The following is a 19372-nucleotide window of genomic DNA, read 5'->3' as shown; positions in this document are numbered from 1 at the left end:
TTATTAAGAAAACAAAAAGAATTAAAGTAGAACTTTAAATATTGGAGGAAATATTAGAAAGATAAAGATTTTAAAAGGATAAATATCAAGATCTTAATGGTCGCTCTCCAAAAAACTATAGTTAATTTCTTTTATGCTGGAGATGCAAAGATCTAGTCGAATTCTCATTCTATACTTTGTGTAAACCTTTTCAACAGCTTTGATAGGGGAGATCAAAGGACCAATGACTAAATGATCACAGCTCTTGAAATTTACAACATAGTCTTGAACCTCAGATATGAGGTTAACTTGCCTTACACATCTAGAAAGAACAGGACACATTCTTGTATTATATTTTTTCAAAACACAAGATAATTAAGTGATGAGGAGATCTAAACACAAATATGAAATAGAACAGGTCAACTTTTTATTAAATAAAACTGGCAATCTTTTTTTCATTATTATACAAAATAAAATTGACAATTCTTTACCTTGATTTTTTTGGACTGGTTAGATAGTATTTCTCTTGGAAGAATTGTGGCAGAAAGCTAGCTATCTCCATTACAAACAATGAAGTTTGGGTATGTTGAAAATGTTCCTGTTAAGTATATGCAAAGGAAGGGAAGATGAGACAGCCATGTATAGTAAAAGTAATGACAGTGAGGGTATGACAGACAGGCCAGATGAACAATGTAGTGAATGAATGTACCACATTTCATCGAATTGAAGATATACATTTTTTCCAAATGCTAACATATCTGAAATTAGAATGAATTGTACAATTGTTGTTGACTAAGGGTCAGTTGTGACATCAGTGCCTGCAAATATGCAAACTTAGCATTGTGATTTTTATCTTACTTCATTGAGTTATGTGTGTTGTTAGAACTACGTGTGTTGTTACTACAGACTAAGCAATGCCCTGGAAGCAGGAGAAATTGTCAAATCCATTGGACTAGATTAAAAAAAAATTCAAAGCAAAGAGAAGCTGGAATGCATCACACAAGATAATTGCTAGAGTACTGAAACATCACTTTGTGAAAAAAAATTATCGTCTTTGAACAGAAGCTGCTTAAGTTCAAATGTAATCATCAAAATACAATTAAATCGAGGAATTAACAAAAGTATGACCCTATCCAAATATAAAAACTTTTAGAATGGGTGTCAGCAACTTTGAAAAAAAGTCTTGAAGTTAGTATAACTTTTAAGAAATACTACATCACCAACAATTTTGATGGCACAGAGAATCATCTTATGTTGAAAAACGGTAGGGTCAGTTTTTAATAAATTAACTGATTTCTTTTACTAACATTTTCCTCATGTGATATATATTAAAAATTTGTCTAAATAAACACAAAATAATGGTTTCAATAAAATTATAAGTGAAAAAGCATTATCAGAATGTAATCAGAAGCATTTCATTAATGTTGTGTCATAAGAAGTAGTGGGACCACTTATAATCAATAGATTTGGGGATTGGATAAAATATTATAATATTATAATTTCCACCAACTAATAATATAGTATTTTCAAGTAGTTTTTAGGAAAATTCTAAGTCCAAGTTTAAGGATATATAATACATGTTAAAATACCCATATATTGATTGGTTGATCCTTTTTGCCCATCTGGTGTTCTGAAAGAATTAGGCTATCCCCCATTGAATCTACCTCCCCTTATTTATCTAATAGAGAGGAAGAATTACTTCATTATCATAATCGTGGCTAATTATGATTGAATACTTCTGGTTATTAAGCACTATGCTAAGTGCTCATCCTGGGCTACCTTATATAATCTTGATAAGAATTCTAAATAAGATATCATTCCAGTATGCAAATGAAGAAACTGAGGCTGAGAAAAATTATGCTCAAAGTTACATACTTAGTATAGAGTAAAGCTGGGTTTTTAATTCAGGCAGGCTGGCTCCAGAGTTTGTGCTGTTCACCACTATACCATACATAGCGGTTATATTATGTAGTGATTTAGCATAGACTTTGCAGTCTGATTGGTTGGGTTCAAATTCCACTTTAAAACTATAAAATGGGAATGAAAATAGTAATAATAGCATTTTCTTCATTATGATGTTATAAGAATTACATGAGTTAATATATACACAGCATTTAGAACAGTGTCTGGTAATTCGCATTATCTAAATTTTAACTATTGTCATACCACCTCCTATATATTATGATTGGCCAGATGGGGTTATCTGCCCTGAAAGAAACAACCTGGGAATCACAGAAAAATCAATCAGGCATTTTAAAAAATTCCCTGCCACCAACATTTATTTTTACCAGAACACCAAATAGGATGTTTTCCTTCCGATTGTTTTATTTAATTGCACAATTACGATGAAAGATAAGCATTTTCCTTAATGAGCTTTCCTATAATTACATTAACCCTACTCTTTAAATTGGTGTTCAGTGGACCTTTTAGATTTCTCATTGATAGAAGCAAATTTGAATTTAAAGTCCTTGTTATATTTCCTTCTTATGGAACTAGATATGCATACTCTAAAGTTTACTTTCCATTTTTAAAGAATTTTTTTAAAGGGAATGCCAAGAAACTTTAAAAGGATACTTGCAGAGTTACAAGGAAAGATTATACAGTGTAGAGATTGTTGTTGAAATGTATTTAATGTTGTACTCTTGTTCCAAGAGCTATCATGTTGAAATGAATTCTTCTTCCTAGAATTAAGTTATTTGTTTTGGATCTATAAATTGCCTAATGTAGCACAGAGGAAAGATTACACAGTGAAACAGATCTAGATTTTAACCCTGATTCTGTTCATTACTAGTTCTATGACTTTGAGCAAATTGTTAAACTTTTCTGCATTTCTGTTTCTTAGTGAGAAGTGAATAAATGTCTATTTTATACACTAGTTATAAGGATTAAATGAGTAATTAATACATCTAATACGGAGACTCAAAAATAGTTATTTCAGAAACTGTTCTCCCATTCTCTTACGCTTTCTTTTTCAAAAAATAGGGTCACTACTAAAATGTACCGAACACCAGAAAAATATTTTTGGTGGGACTCACTGTTGAAATAAATAATTTGATTTTAAAAATTTGGAAAATTCATGGGTACATATAAGGCATTATGATTTATTGATGAAGGTTTAAAATAATGGCTAGAGAAGAACATACATAACGTACATATTTGTTTATTGTCCATCAGTGCAAGTGAAGATTCTTCAGGCACTATACTTTCCTGTATAGATCCAGGAACCATTTTTGTTGTTGTTCTTTATCATCAAAAGTAAAATTTATGGATAATTTCATATCTCCTATCACAAGAAAAAAAGTAGCAACAATTGTTATTCACAATGACGTAGCTCTTCGAAATCTATTTGTACTGAAACAATGCAGGTCTTTTCGCCTCTGCATTTCCAATACCATTTAGTTAATGCTGGTTAGTCATTACTTATGATGCTATGTCATCCATCATGCTGCTGTGGATATTGGCTTACAATTCCTCTTTCAAAGTGTTTCATTGGTGATGAAACTCATGCAAGGCTTAACCAATGCATGGAGGAAATGTGATAATATTTTATTTTCTGGTCTTGTTAAAATTAACATTTGGAATTTTGTAGTATAATCACAGAGCAACCTGTTCTCAATCATGTCTTCTCTTGAACTCTTGAGGCTGTAATAACTGCATTCCTAAAATGTGATTTCTTTCAATGCAGACTTATCACAAATAAGCTGATAATACAATATATTGAAGAGTGAAATGCATTATCCAAGGAACAAGAGGAAGAGGAAATCAGTTCAAATCATTTGCTGATTACTCACCTCTTACAGTATAAATTGGTTATACTGCAGTTCTTCAAATTCAGTTTCATTAAAATTTCCATTTATACTTCTCTCACAGTTTTATGGTTATACCTCTTCCTACTCTTTTTAGTACTTTCTGTTGGGAGTACAATAGGCATCCTTAATTTGCCAATTTCAAGTTAACACAGTTGGCCCTTTGTGTCTGTGGATTCTGTACCACACCAGTGGATTAAACCAACTGCAAATCCCAAATATCTGGAAAACAAAACAAAAATAAAAACAAACAAGCAAAAAATAAAAATAATACAAATTTCAAAAAGTCAGCCATCGTTCTTATTTTTTTTTTCTTGTATATAATGTATGTTTTAATCCACTCTGGGTGCTTATTAAATATTTGATTTTTTCTTTGTTTTTCAGAACCTTGACTATGATAGCTTAACTATGGCTCTGTTTATATTTATTGTGCCTTATATTCAATAAGTTACTTGAACAATTAAGTTATTTTTAGACCAATTTAAAAACTTTTTGATAATTATTTTGTGAATTATGTTTTCTCCCCCATTTATTCTGCCCTCTAAAATTACTAGCAAACTGCTTGATACTTATTCACAAGATATTTACATTCCGATTGTTAATGTTTAATCTTTCTTCTCTGTATTCTTCAGGTTGGATAATTTATATTGATTTGTATTCACTCTCAGAAGCCCTTTCTTCTGAAATCTCCAATCTACTATTAAATCAAAACTGAATTTTTTTTAGAGTTTTGTATACTTTTTATTTTTATTTTTAAAATTTTCTTATTGGCACATATTGACTGTATATATTTATGGGGTACAGAGTTATGTTTCAATACGTATATAGCATGTGTGATGATCAAATCAGGTAATTAACATATTCATCATTGTAAACTTTATCATTTCTTTGTGATGAGAGCATTTGAGCTTCTTTCTTCTAGCCATTTGAGGACAAATTATTGTTAATTAGAAATGCCTAGTACTTCTGTAAACCACTAGAACTTATTTTTCCTTTATAGCTGTGATTTTGTATCTGTCAAACAACCTGCCCCTATCTCCCCCCGCTTCTCTTCCTAGCCTCTAATAACCACGATTCTACTCTACTTTTGTAAGTTCAAGTTTTCTGTTTTTAGCCCCACCTATGAGTGAGAACATGTGATATTTATGTTTCTGTTCCTGACTTATTTCATTTAATGTAATGTCTTCCGTGCTTATTCCTGTTGCTACAAATTACATGATTTTTTTCTTTTTTATGGCTGAGTAGTATTCCATTGTGTATATATACCCCATTTTCTTTACCCATTCATCTTCAATGGGCACCTAGGTTGATTCCATATATTGGCTATTGTGAATAGTGCTGCAATAAATATGCAGATAGCTCTTCAGTATGTTGACTTCCTTTCCTTGGTAAATACCCAGAAACGGGGTTGCTGGATCATATGGTAGTTCTACTATTTTTAGTTTCTTAAGAAATCTTCATACTGTTTTCATAATGGCTGTGTTAAATAACATTCCCACCAACAGTGTATAAGTTTCCCTTTTCTTCACATTCTCGCCAGCATTTGTTACTTTTTGTAGTTTTGATAATGGCCATTCTAACTGGGGTGAGATGGAATCTCATTGTGGTTTTTATTTGCATATCCTTGATGATTAGGAATAGGGAGCATTTTTTAATATACCTGTTTGCCATTTATATGTGTTCTTTTGAGAAATGACTATTCATGTCATATGGTCGTTTTTTAAATCTTTTTTGTTGTTGTTGTTGTGTGTGTTTTTTTTTGTTTGTTTGTTTTTTACTGTTAAATTCCTTGTTTATTCTGGATATTAATCCCTTGTTGGATGAATAGTTTACAAATGTTTTCTCCCATTCTGTGGTTTGCCTCTTAGCTCTGTTGATTGTTTCTTTTGCTGTTCAGAAGTTTTTTAGTTTGATGTAATCCCATTTGTCTACTTTTGCTTTTGTTGCCTGTGCTTTAAAAGTCTTCTCCATAAATTTTTGACCAGACCAATGTCTTGGAGTATTTTCCCTATGTTTTCTTCTAGTAGTTTTATACTTTCAGGTCTTATATTTAAGTCTTTAATCTACTTTAAATTGATTTTGAGAGATAGGGGTCTAGTTCCATTCTTCTGCAACATATGGATGTCCAGTTTTCCCAGCACCATTTACTGAAGAGGCTGTCCTTTCCACAATGTATGTTCTTGGTTTTTTGTCAAGAATCAGTTGGCTGTAGATATCTGGATTTATCTATGTGTTCTCTGTTCTGTTCCATTAGTCCATGTGTCTGTTTTTAATGCTAGTTTCAGACTCTTTTGATTACTATAGTTTTGAAGTATATTGTAAAGACAGGTAGTTTAATTTCTCCATTTTTGTTCTTTATTGTGCTCGTGGTATATCTTTCCATTTTTCTGTGTCCCCTTTGTTTTCTTTCATCAATGCAAAGCAGTAAATTTTTCCTTTCATGTATAGTACTTTTCAGCTTTAGAATGTCCCTTTGGTTCTTTTCCATCCCCATACCCCCAACCTGTTCACTCATTATGACCATCTCTTTCATTAAGACTTTGAACAGAGCTGCTTTGTCTGCTAATTTCAACATCTGGGTAATCTTGGGGTCTATTTCTATTGGCTGCTTTTTTCTCTCTTGTGTATAACCCTTTCTTGTTGCTTTCATGTGTAATAATTTATAGTTTTTGTAGACATTGTGGGTGGTACTTGATAGGAGTCTAGATTAAGTAGTCTTTCTATAAAGGATGTTGAAATATATTTTGACAAGCTGTTAAATCACTAGTGGATTTCATGGTTCATTCAACCATTTTTTTTTTTTCATTATTGGGGAGGTATATATTGATTTTGAGCTTATTCCTATGGCATAGTCCTTACTCTAATGTGGGGTCAGTTCTCATGAGATGTGTCCTTTCAGGTCTCAAGTGACTGGCCAAGGTGCTTAGTGAAGTCTCTCTCTCTTTTCTATAGCTGGATCATACCTCCTGTTTATTCTAGCACTTTGGCACCATCATCAGGTTATGATTAATCATCTGTGTTTCTTGGGATGTATAACCCAGCAGACCTCATGGTATCAGCTATATTGTTGTAGGAACAATTGAGTTTCTGGTAAGTTCAAATGACAGAATGAAAATATAGATCTTCTAGAATTTTGGATCAAGTCCTTGCCATTTTCAGGGGAGTATCAAATACCTTTAAAAATAGCTTCTCATACTGGGATCTAGTGCAGGTGAAAACTTTACAATGGGAATTCATGTGACCATGCAACTAGAGCCAACCACCGTAAACTGAATCTAATGAGTTTGTATGGGACCTGCAGAATTTTAAGACAGAAGTCATCTGTTTGGGACCAAGCACAAGCAAGTCTGGAGGGAACAAGTAAGATGCCAAGCAAATGCCCTAAACTCCCTTCCAGTGCCCTCAGGCAACTGAAATCTCTGGCATCATAAAAGGATCTCTTATCACCAGCTTGCAAAAGTGGTTGCTTCACAGATGGTTTTGCTCAGTATGTGTGTACAGCCCATATATGGGCAGTTGCTGCACTACAAGCCACACTAACTTCTCAGGAGTGACCTGTTGTTCAGGTCAATAGTGACCCTGGGAAATAACAATGGGGAGAAATCTTCCTGATGGTCTCTGACTTTGTATAGAAGGAGAAGTTTCTCAGGTAGAAATATATATGGGATTTGTAGGTTGTAGCAAATAAACAGACTGGTTGGTAGAGAACTGAGAGAGAATGATTTGAAGGTTGGGGACAAGATTTGGGAAAGGGACATGTGGATAGACTATAAACATGAAGTGTGTTCTTTTTATCATAAGGTAATGCCTGCCAGAAAACATCCAAACCAAATAGAGAATGATTCAGCTAGTTGGTATCATCCAGCCTCTGTTACATGGTTACAGGTATGGTAGTCTTGAATGTCCAGTGTTCCAGGCATAGAGACTAACAGAGATCCCCTGATACAGCATGATATCGTGAGGGGACCAATTTGCTACTTGGTAGTAAATTAATTCTATTGGACCCTTTTCATTTTGGGAGTCAGTGACTTATTCTGAATTAAATCAACTCTTATCGATACTTACTGCCTTTCCTCCTTACAGGGTCTCAGTAAAAACTATTGTTCAAGGTGTTAAAGAATGCTTACTCACAGGCCGGCCTGGTGGCACACTCGGTAGAGTGCGGCGCTTGGGAGTACGGCGGTGCTCCCGCTGAGGGTTCGGATCCCATATAGAGACTGGTCCGCTCACTGGTTTAGCACGGTGCGGGCGCGACACCGAGGGTTGCGATCCCGTTACCCGTCACGAAAAAAGACAAAAAGGGGAAAAAAAAAAAAAGAATGCTTACTCACAAAGAAGAGATCCTGCATATTGCTGCAATAAAACATGGAACACCTTTTACAGCAATATAGATGTGAGAGTAGACACTGCATATGGGATCTACATACTGCATTGCCCAAAAGCTGCCAGTCTGATAAAAGCAGTGGAACAGAATGTTGAAGATGATGCTCCAGATTGGAGATGAAATTCTGCCAAGGTTGATTGTGATCTTCCAGAGTATAGTATATCCTCTAAATCAGTGATGACATCTGGTAATTTGTCATGTATGGACAGAATATATGGTCCTGGGAAATAATGGGTGAAAGTAGAAGTGGCTTGATTTACCATCATTCTCAGTGACCCACTAAAGAACTTGTACATTCTATTCCCACAGCTTTGGCTCTGCGACTTTAGACCTTATGATTGCCAGAGGGGGAATACTTCTGCTAGAGGATTCAATACAAGACTCAATAAACCCTACGCTATGGTACCACACAGTGACTTCTGACTCTTTGTAACAGGAAACCGGAAGAAAAGAAAAGGCATCACCATTGTCTGCAGTAATAGGGCTGAAGTTATTTACATTAATATTTCTCTTTCATTTCCCTTTGTTAAATAGGTCAGCTAGAATCCTGGAGGAGATATTGCCAGATATGGTATATTTATTATACAAATAATGTAAGTTTGAGAGGTACAAGTGCTGGACTGCAGAAGATGCTGTGACAGACTGCCAGATTCCCCCTTCAAAACAAAATACTCATTACAGGGTTGCCAGTAGTGTTGGCTTCTGGTAAGTTCTTTATTTCCCTCTGAATTTCCCTTAGGACAAGGAATCTGCCTTACTTTTTCTACAGGGACAGTTTTTGTACAATGACTGGTACATGTGATGTTAGAAAGATTCAGCCTCCTTTGCCTCAATTTAGGACAAATATGAAATGACATCCTAGTTTCAGAGCTTCCCGAGTGATGAACTGAAGATCATAGTTCAACTTCTTCCTCTGCCCAATATCGCTTTCTTTAGCCATTTACGAGTGTGGTGACAGCGCACTTTCCTAATAAATTTCTACATGTAAATCCCCATTTTAGAGTCTGGTTTCCAGGGAATATGGCCTAAAATCTATCTGTTGTATTACTGTTTAATATTTCAAAGTTATAAAAAAATAAAAAATAGGAATATAATAACTCAAATTTTGTTTGATGATTTTAGAGCTCTTTAGGTATAGTCACTTTCCTCCTTATTCTCTAGGACTGCACCAGCAGCAACCCCGCTTGCAATTTTACTAACTAAAAGTTGTCCAAAGAGACAGTAGGATTGGGCACTCATGTCCAATATATCTTTATCTGTGCAGATGGTGGGAGAGATCATCTAGTCTCTACTGATGGGCATTGGAATTATTTCCAGGTTTTGACTATTGTGAACATTGGTGCTGTGAACTTTGGTTTTTATGTATCTCTATGAACACAAACATGTATTTCTTTAATATATGAGAGTGTACTACTGGATCGCAGGTTTATGTATATGCTCAACTTTACTAGATAATGCCAAAATATTTTATTAAGTGTACGCATTTTCATCATGCAAGCAGTTTATGGAAACGCCTACGCTTTTTATCCTTGACATTATGTGGTATAGCAAGATGCTTAATTTCTTCTAATCTGATGCATAGTATCTCAATTTTGCTTTCATGTGCTTTGCTCTGATTGCCTATGATTTGAAGCACATTTTTTATTTTTTTGTTGTTGTCATTCATTTATTTTACCTATTTATGGTGTGTTTGGGGAAACTTTGCCCACATATTGAATATTTGATTTTTTTTAGTATTGTTTATAGATGTTATATATTCTGCAAATAAACACTCCATCAAATTAATGCAGCAAGTATTTTTTTTTTTTTCTGTCCTATGGCTTGATTTTTCACTGTCTTTGTGTTGATTTTTGGTAGGAAAAAAATTCTTTATTTTAGTGTGGTTGAATTTATCAACAATTTCTATACATTTAGTGCTTTTCGTGTCTTGGTTTATGTCATTTTATGTGTTTTCTATTTGTACTACCTGTTCTATAAGAGTGACTAGGACCACAGTTATGGAGCACCACCTATCATCTGCCTACTCTGATAGGCAAAAGATATCTTGATGGATATTGCTCATGATCAGATTTTTATGGTCTTATTTGCTCTTTTGTAGGCTAGTAGACTTTATTTATCCTGTTAGTTACTAGTATAGTTTTAGCAATTTTTTTCATACTTAAAAAAGTTGTCTTTAGTGTGAGGATTTGTCTGAACCACTTAGTCCTAATGTTAAAACAACTTTGAGTTATGGAAAAACTTAACTTGATCACAGTATTTTCAAAATACATTACAGAATTCAATTTAAATATATTTTGCTTAAAATTTTGGAATGCATGATTATGAGTACTGTAAAGCAGTCAACTTACTTTCTTCTACTATCCTCAGGATTTATCAAAGTTTTGTTAGCTTCATAAAGAAAATTAAGAGTGCTTCCTCTTTTCTCTATACTTAGAATAGTATTTGTGTAAGATTGTAATTATATTTTTGAATATTTGGTAGAACTCACTGTCCTAATTATTTGAGCTTGAAGTTTTCTATGTTGAAAGACTTAATTGTCTTCTAATTTTTTTATTGGTTGTAGGACTTTTCTATATTCTATTTTTTTAAGACAGATTCAGTATGATATGTTTCTGCTAATTTGTCTATTTCACCTAGGTTTTCAAAGTTGTAAATTGTGTATATCTTTTATTATAATTTTAATACTAGAAATATATGCATTTATATTCCCACCTCATTTATATTCCTGTTTATTTTGGCCTTTCCTCTTTTTACTTGATCAATTTTATAAGAATTTTATTGATTTTATTAATTTTTTAAAAATCTAACTTTTTTGTATTCATACTGTTTCATTGCTCCATTAAATTTTGTTTTTATGTTTATTATTTTCTTCCTACTATTTTATGTTTAATTTGCTGTTTTCTTATTGTAAGTTATCATAATTATTGATTTTCAGTCTTTGTACTATATGCATTTAAGGATATAACAATTTTTGTATACCTGACCTTGACTATATACCAAAGTTTTAATATACTAATTTTAATCAGTTCAAAAAACATATTCTGATTTTAATAGGGATTTCTACCTTGTCCCATGAAGTAATGTGAAATATTTTTCTTGATTTCTAAACATATAAGGTTTTTCTAGTTATATGAGGGTTATTTATTTTTAGCCTAATTCCACTGTAATCAGCTAATGTGGTCTGCATATTTTCAATATTTTTTTGAAATTTGCTTTATGGTTGAGCCAGTTTCATAAATGTGTGATAAAATTTCTCACTATGATGACCAATTTATATTTTTTCATATAGTTGTATTACATATTATAAAATATACTTTTATATATTTTTGGACCATGTTACTAGATGCATTAAAGTTTAGAAGTGTTATAGAATCCTGGTAAATTAAAACTTTTATCATTATTTATTTACCTACTTTAGCTCTAATTATTATTATTATTATTTTTGCCTTTAAGGCTATTTATTGTTTTTAATTAGTAGCTATATGAGCATTGCTTTGGTTACTATTTGCGTGATTTTTTTTTCCAAATTGGCTTTCAATCTTTCAGAGTCTCCTGCTGATTTTGGTCACATTCAGTACAATTAATAAACTAGGTATTTTTGCTCCGTGTTTTCTCATTTTCCCTTTGTTAGACAAAAAACAAAACAAAGCAGGATGTTTTTGATAACTGAATGGAGATGTGTTTAAGACTATTACATAATATATATATATGTGAGGTGATATTATTATTTTATTATTATTACGTCAATCACTAATAATTCGGAGTATACCAATTTAACTTAGGTTAGAAATAGACTATGCATATAGAAAACCCTGTTGTATCTCCCTCACCAAGGATCAGTTGTATCAAATGAAGTTGTTGAAGAATTTCTGTAGTATAAACACACTCATGACAATAAGTATATGAGAATTTGTGGAGACAATTTAATAATAAAACTCTAGTTGCACTAGATGTTGTAGAATTTTTTAGCAGTTTCCCATCTCAGAAATGACTCATAAAAACACTATGCACTGCATAAGCAAGTAGTATTTTTTTCTGAGTCTTAATAAACAGTTGGAGATTTCCATCTCATGTGTCATAATCTGTACCACATGAAAATAAAGGACAAACTGAGGTTTGAGACCATCATCACAGTCAGAGGAAAGTTATTCTTACTTTGTCTCTAGTCTCACACAACTACTTTCCTGCCATACTTGATCTCCACTCCATACATCTCTGTTCTTAACTATGTCCTACAGGGAAAGAAGAGTAATGTCAACTCTGGGATGTTTTAATGGTTGTCATTACACAGTAGGTAACTGGATGCATAACAATAGACATTGAAAGGAAATGTACTTTTAGGAGCACAATAACTGATACTGAGTACAGCCAAAATCAACAAATGGAAGATAGATATAGATTTATTATTATGTATTTTATGACAACACTCTTCTAGCCATTTTTGGAATTGTGCCATTCAATTGATAGTTTGATTGTACAACATTTCAGAATAGATCATATGGTTGCCAATATTATAAAATAATTCATTTAAATAAGTATCTTGAGAGTTTTATTGACTCCTTAAAGTAAGGTGGCATCCTATATAAACGTATGATTTTAAGACTAATTTTCCTAAGTCTGAGATCTAAATAGTATTATTAAATAGTATTTTTTTTTTTCTTTTTGGCAGCTGACCAGTACAGGAATCAAACCCTGGACCTCGGTGTTATCAGCACCATACTCTATCCAACTGAGCTAACCAGCCAGCCACATCATTGAATAGCATTAAGTAGCATTATTCTGCATTCTGAAATCCGTGTAGGAGATCCCTGCATTGTAGACTAACTGAAAATAGACTCTGTTAAGGTAGAAAAAAAAGATCATTTCATTGTATGAAGGATTTATGTCTAAAAAACATCTATGAAGCCACTTCTTTTTGCAATTATGTAAGAGCACTTTAAGTGACTTTTTATAGATAATCAAGAAACACTTTATTAATATGAAATCTGTAGGATATAAAAACTTTATCAACTTTATCAGTTAGCTCTTGTTTCATAACAACCTGCCCCATTAGTTAGCAGTTTAAAACAAGTTTATTTTGCTTATGATTCCAGGCTGCCCTCATTTGAGAAATTCTTCTGGTCTGGGCTAGGCTTGGTTAATTTTTGGCAAGGCTTGTGCATGTGTCTGTGATCAGTTGGATTGGCTGGGGCTGACTTGCTTATAATGTAATGGTCTTGGTTAAGAAAACTCAGCCTGCAGCCTCTCTGACATAGTCTCTCAATCTTCCACCAAGCTAGTCAGAGCTTGTTCATGTAATAGTGTCAGAATTTCACGAGCAAGAGGAGAAGTTACGAAGCTTCTTTAGGCCCGTTCTTGGAACTTTCTCAGCAATGCTTCTGGCATGTTGTTCTACTCAAAGTAAGTCACTAGCCATGCCCAGATTCAAGAGATGAAGAAATACACTCCACTTTTTGATGGAAAGAATTGGAAAGAACTGTGGTGATTTTTAAAATCTACCACACCAAGCAATGGATACAAAGAATTTAAGTTGGATATTTATCTCTAATGTCCAAATTTTGTTAACAAAATTGAAAGATTTTACTTAACCTTTATGTGTTTTATCTGCAAATTTAATAATCAAGTATAGCTGGAAATAAATTATCCTACCTTAAATATCATATCTTGAATTTTGAACACCCATAATTATTTCAGTCCTTGTCAGCAGGCATAGAACATTAAAAAAAAAATCAATATAGGAAACTTTAATGTTTTTTATTATTACTCATAAATAGTATGGAGAGGAGGACATTGGCTGAAATCAGGTTTTGGAGTTTTATGGATTCTATTTATTCATTTTATCTCTATCTTTATTATTGTAAAAAATTCTTTGTGAGTTGAAACTGATGAGAACATTTGATAGATTAATTTTTTAAAATGTTGAATTAATAATGAAGATTATATAGAAACCCCTCAGTGTTTATCTCAGTAGGATTTTGTATAAGACAATAAATAAATGGAAATTCTGACAAACTTGAACTAAACATGGATTAGTCCTTCAGGCTATTTGGCAAGCCTGTAAATTTAACTCAGATTTGGGTAAATGAGGCTTTTCACAGCTACAGCTTCTTCATCTCCTATTTATAATCCTTCACCTCTTACAAGAGGCTTAAAAAATGAAGTTCTAGGGCCGGCCCGGTGGTGCACTGCTACAGTGCGCCGCTTGGGAGCGTGGCGGCGCTCCCGCCGAGGGTTCGGATCCCACATACAGACCGGCCGCTCACTGGCTGGGCAAGGTGCGGGCGCGGTACCGAGGGTTGCGATCCCGTTGCCGGTCCCGGTCCGGTACGGGCGCGACACTGAGGGTTGCAATCCGTTGCCGGTCACAAAAAAAGACAAAAAAAAAAAAAAAAGGAAAGTTCTAAAGAATGACAGCTTCCAGAAAAATATATTCACCAATAGAGCAAAATAACTATGTTTTATAAAATGTTGCATGTTATTAAAAATTGTACATTTAGCATATTTATAATTTTATCAGCATTGAAAAATTCAAGTGTGTATTAATTTATAAAACTATTAAAATACTCTTCACATTTTAAATTTTATCAGCATGAATATTATGCAAAAAGCAATTATAATGCATTATTTTCTACTAGTTATTAAGTTGTTGTAGAATGAAGTGAAATGAGAGAGTATATTCAAAGATATCTAATTCCACCCCTGTGCTTAAAGAAATTCACCTAGATAAAAATGGAGTAAGATTCTTAAAATTTAGGTGGAGAAAAATAATGTCTAGTTCAGAAAACAAAAAGACAATGAAAATATTTAAATTGCAGAATCTATAGAGATTGAAGAGACATATAGATGTGAAAACTGAGCCTTGGACGTATGCAAGGTCACAAAACTAGCAAGTAACATATATGGGTTGGAAGTCAGATTTTAAAGCTTTAAGTTCAATGTTTTTTCTTTTAATACCAAACTCTGGAAGGAGCACAATGAATAAATTCCAGCATCTTTGTATCACATTAGTAGATCTACCTTATTTGCTAATTTTGTTCATATTCTGAAGCTTGTCAAAAGAAGTTTTGGTGATTTGGGGAAATTATTTCTAATGATAAATGTCAAAAATCTGGGAGCATTTATGAATCACTTTTTTTTTTTCTTGAATACCTATATACCTGTTGGCTCATAGTACAAAAGATGAGTCATTCTCATTTTTGGTCCCTACCATATACATGCAAACAAATACATACACCCACATCATCTGAAAATGTTAAAGATGCTTCTTCTTTTCTCACCTTTGTTGGGGCACGTGGCCACACAAGCCATATATTTTGAGTTAATGTTATAACTTTGTTTCCCACTTGATTTCCACATCACAAAATCTTATTGATTCTGCCTCCTTAATAACTCTTAAAATAAATCTTTCTAAATAGCTACTGCCCTATTTCAGGCCTCCTAGGGTGCTTTTGTCCTCTATCTTGCACCACCTCTTTAAACCACCTTTATAATCAGGGCCCTATATTCTCCCACAATATTCTAAACTACAGCTGTACTGTACCCTCTGCTCGTCCTCCAACAAATCATGTTTTCTCATGTCTCCATGCCTTTGCTTATTCTATTCCCTATGCCTGGAACACCTTTCTCCACTTCAACTGCATAATAAAAACTCAGTTATCCTTTAAAACCTAACTTAGACATATTCTTTTTTTTTTTTTTTAACGATCCAGAAATGATTCCTTTAGCAGACAGTGAAAACATTGTCTTATGTAACAGATACTCTTATAGGGCAATTAGGTCAAATAAAACTTTATGACAAGTCCTGAAACCTCCATGGCTATAAGAACAAGCAGATACCCCTTGCAGGGTTATGGACTAGTACCAAAAAAAAAAGCATGATAGAGGAGGTAAGTTGTGCTTTTACATTACAAAGAAAATCTATTTTAGACTCCTTCTATTCCCATTTCACTTCACTCAAATGTAGTCTTGGATCACGGATGATAGACAAATCTCAATGTTGTCAAATCACCCAATACCCACCAATATCTCTGCTTCTAAAAAACTTTTGTCACTGTACAAGACTAAATGTCTTATGGATCCAATCAGTTATCTCAGCAGAAGCCTGGAACAGAGGTGAGGTTCTACAATGTCTTAGTCCATTTGAGCTTCTGTAACAAAACTACCATACACTGGGCAGCTTATAAACAACGGAAATTTATTTGTCACAGTTCTGGAGGCTGGGAAGTCCAAGATCAAGGCTCAGGCAGATGTGGTGTCAGGTGAGGGCCAACTTTCTGATTCACAGATAGTGCCTTCCTGCTCTGTCCTCACATGGTGGAAGGGATAAGGGTCTCTCTGGGGCCTCTTTTATAAAGGCACTAATTCCATTCATGAGGACTTCATCCTTGTGACCTAATCACCTCCCAAAAGGCCCTACCTCCTTATATCATCACCTTTTCAGTTAGGATTTCAACATATAAATTTCGAGGGGACACAAAAACATTCACACCATAGCAGAGTGCTTGTTTACATAAATAAGTAGCAAGGAAATGAAGGAGTTTACTATTCAATTCTTAAAACCTGTGTTGTTCGTAGTACAAAATTCACATAGTGGTCTATTAAAAATTTATTCCTAATGATGTATTTGCTGATAACTTGATTAGGTCCTCCTCTAATTTTGTTGGAAGTAAAGAATTGAAAATTGCCTGAGTTGGAAAGGCACTTTTTATCAAGTCACTAGAACCATGTGCTCTCTCAATTTGGGGGAAGTATAAAAAAATAAAAGAAAATAATATAATTTAATAAGATTTATCAAATTACATTATAACCCGTTATGTTGAAAAAGAATGGTGGAACTATGAATATTATTAATTTCAATATTAATCACCAGTACAATATTCTATAAAAAATAACTTTTATTTTATCAAACTCTTTAAATTTTTTTTTTTTCCCTTTTTTTTTTGTCATGTCCGGCAACGGATCGCAACCCTCAGTGTCGCGCCCGTACTGGACTGGGACCGGCAACGGGATCGCAACCCTCGGTGTTGCGCCTGCCCCTCGCTCAGCCAGTGAGCGGGAACCGGTCTGTATGTGGGATCCGAACCCTCGGCGGGAGCGCCGCCGCACTCCCAAGCGGCGCACTGTAGCAGTGCGCCACCGGGCCGGCCCCTCTTTAAATATTTTTTAAAATATTATAAATATATGAAAAATAGCACAACAATCTAGTTAGCACAGAGTATATTCATTTTCTAACAAATCAGCCAAATCCTGCCTACTCTTTGTCCTTAAGTTTACCTTTATTTTTTAATTTAAATAAATGTGTTGCTGTGTGTATTTTCAATCATTTCAGTTCAGAATTGGTCTGATTAGAAAACGGAAAAATAGAAAAAAAATAGAAATGGAAAAATAGGTATGGGTGCTGCCATGAATTTTTTGCTTGATGAAATAAGGTGAAGCTACCTTCAGTATTTCCTACAGTTGCTCTTTTTGTTTTGTTCTCATGGAACTTACGCTAAGGAATTATGTGGTCTTTGGTGAGAGCTGGGGGTGGTGAGGTCATTAAACAAAATGAAGTGAGGTCATTAAACAAAATGTGTCATTGTTTCTACAATATATCTAAATACACTCTACAAAATATCTGTATTTGGAACATCTCATCATGGGCTAGAATATACCTTTACTACTGAGAAGTTTACCCTTATCAGGTTATGTATATCCATATGTATATCTACTTCCTCCTTCCATACTCTTTTTATAACAGGTTCTTCTTTTCAGAATATAAATCTTTATGCCATTTAGGCTGGAAGACCCATTAGGTACTTCACTAATCTAAAATGTGTAATATTTATCGATGTGATAGACATATATATATATATATGCTTTTTATTTTATTTTGAGAACTTTCTTTTATGCATAAAATAATGCATAATTTTTACATTTTTAATTGTGGTAAAAAACACATACATACAATTTACCATCTTAATCATTAAGTGTACTGTTCAGTAGTGGTGAGTATATTCACTGTTGTGCAACAGATCTCCAGAACTAATTTTATTTTGCATAATTAAAACTGTATACCCGTTAAACAACTCCCCATTTTCCCCTCCCAATGGCCCTTGGCTACCACCACTGTACTTTTCTTATCTATAAATTTGACTACTTTAGATACCTCATATGAGTGGAATCATTCAATGTTTATCTTTTTGTGACTTTCTTATTTCACTTAGCATAGTGTCCTCAAGATTATTTCATATTATAGCATGTGACATCATTTCCTTTCTTTTTTTTTTGTCCTTTTTGAGACCAGCTGCACTGCAGTGAGCGCACCGGTCATCCCTATATAGGATCCAAACCCACGGCGGGAGCGCTGCTGTGCTCCCAGCACCGCACTCTCCCGAGTGCGCCACGGGCTCGGCCCATTTCCTTTCTTTTTTTTTCGTCCTTTTTGAGACCAGCTGCACTGCAGTGAGCGCACCGGTCATCCCTATATAGGATCCAAACCCACGGCGGGAGCGCTGCTGTGCTCCCAGCACCGCACTCTCCCGAGTGCGCCACGGGCTCGGCCCATTTCCTTTCTTTTTTAAGGCTGAACAGTATTACCATACACACACACACACACACACACACACACACACACACATTTATGCCACATTTTCTTTATCCATTCATCCACCGATGGACACTTGGATTGCTTCTACTTCTTGGCTATTGTGAATAATGCTGCTATGAACACAATGTGCAAATATCTCTTCAACATCCTGCTTTCACCTCTTTTGGATATATACACAGAAATGGGGTTGCTGGATCATATGGTAATTCTATTTTTGATTTTTTGAAGAATCCTCATACTATTTTCCATAGCAACTGCAACATTTTACATTCCCTCCAAGAGTGCACAGAGTTCTAATTTCTCCACACCTTCACCAGCATTTTCTCTTTTTCTTTTTGTTTTGATAGTAGGTATCCTAATGGTTGTGAAGAAATATTGCATAATTTAAAAATTTAAAATATAGTAAATATTTTATTATTCCCAATATTTTATTAAAAAATGCATTTCAGAGCTAATTACATGGTTAGTGAAATTTATATGGTACACATAAAAATATGATTCCAAATGTAATGTGCAAAATTAGAAGCAGAATAATTTTAAAAGACATAAAACAAAAAGAATACTTCCAGCATTTTACAAAATTGAGTCATTACTGCTGTTCGAATTTTAGCGGAA

Source organism: Galeopterus variegatus, unplaced genomic scaffold, assembly GCF_000696425.1.
Source record: "Galeopterus variegatus unplaced genomic scaffold, G_variegatus-3.0.2 Scaffold1436, whole genome shotgun sequence".
Classification (NCBI taxonomy): Eukaryota; Metazoa; Chordata; class Mammalia; order Dermoptera; family Cynocephalidae; genus Galeopterus; species Galeopterus variegatus.
Note: the sequence above shows the minus strand (reverse complement) of the source record.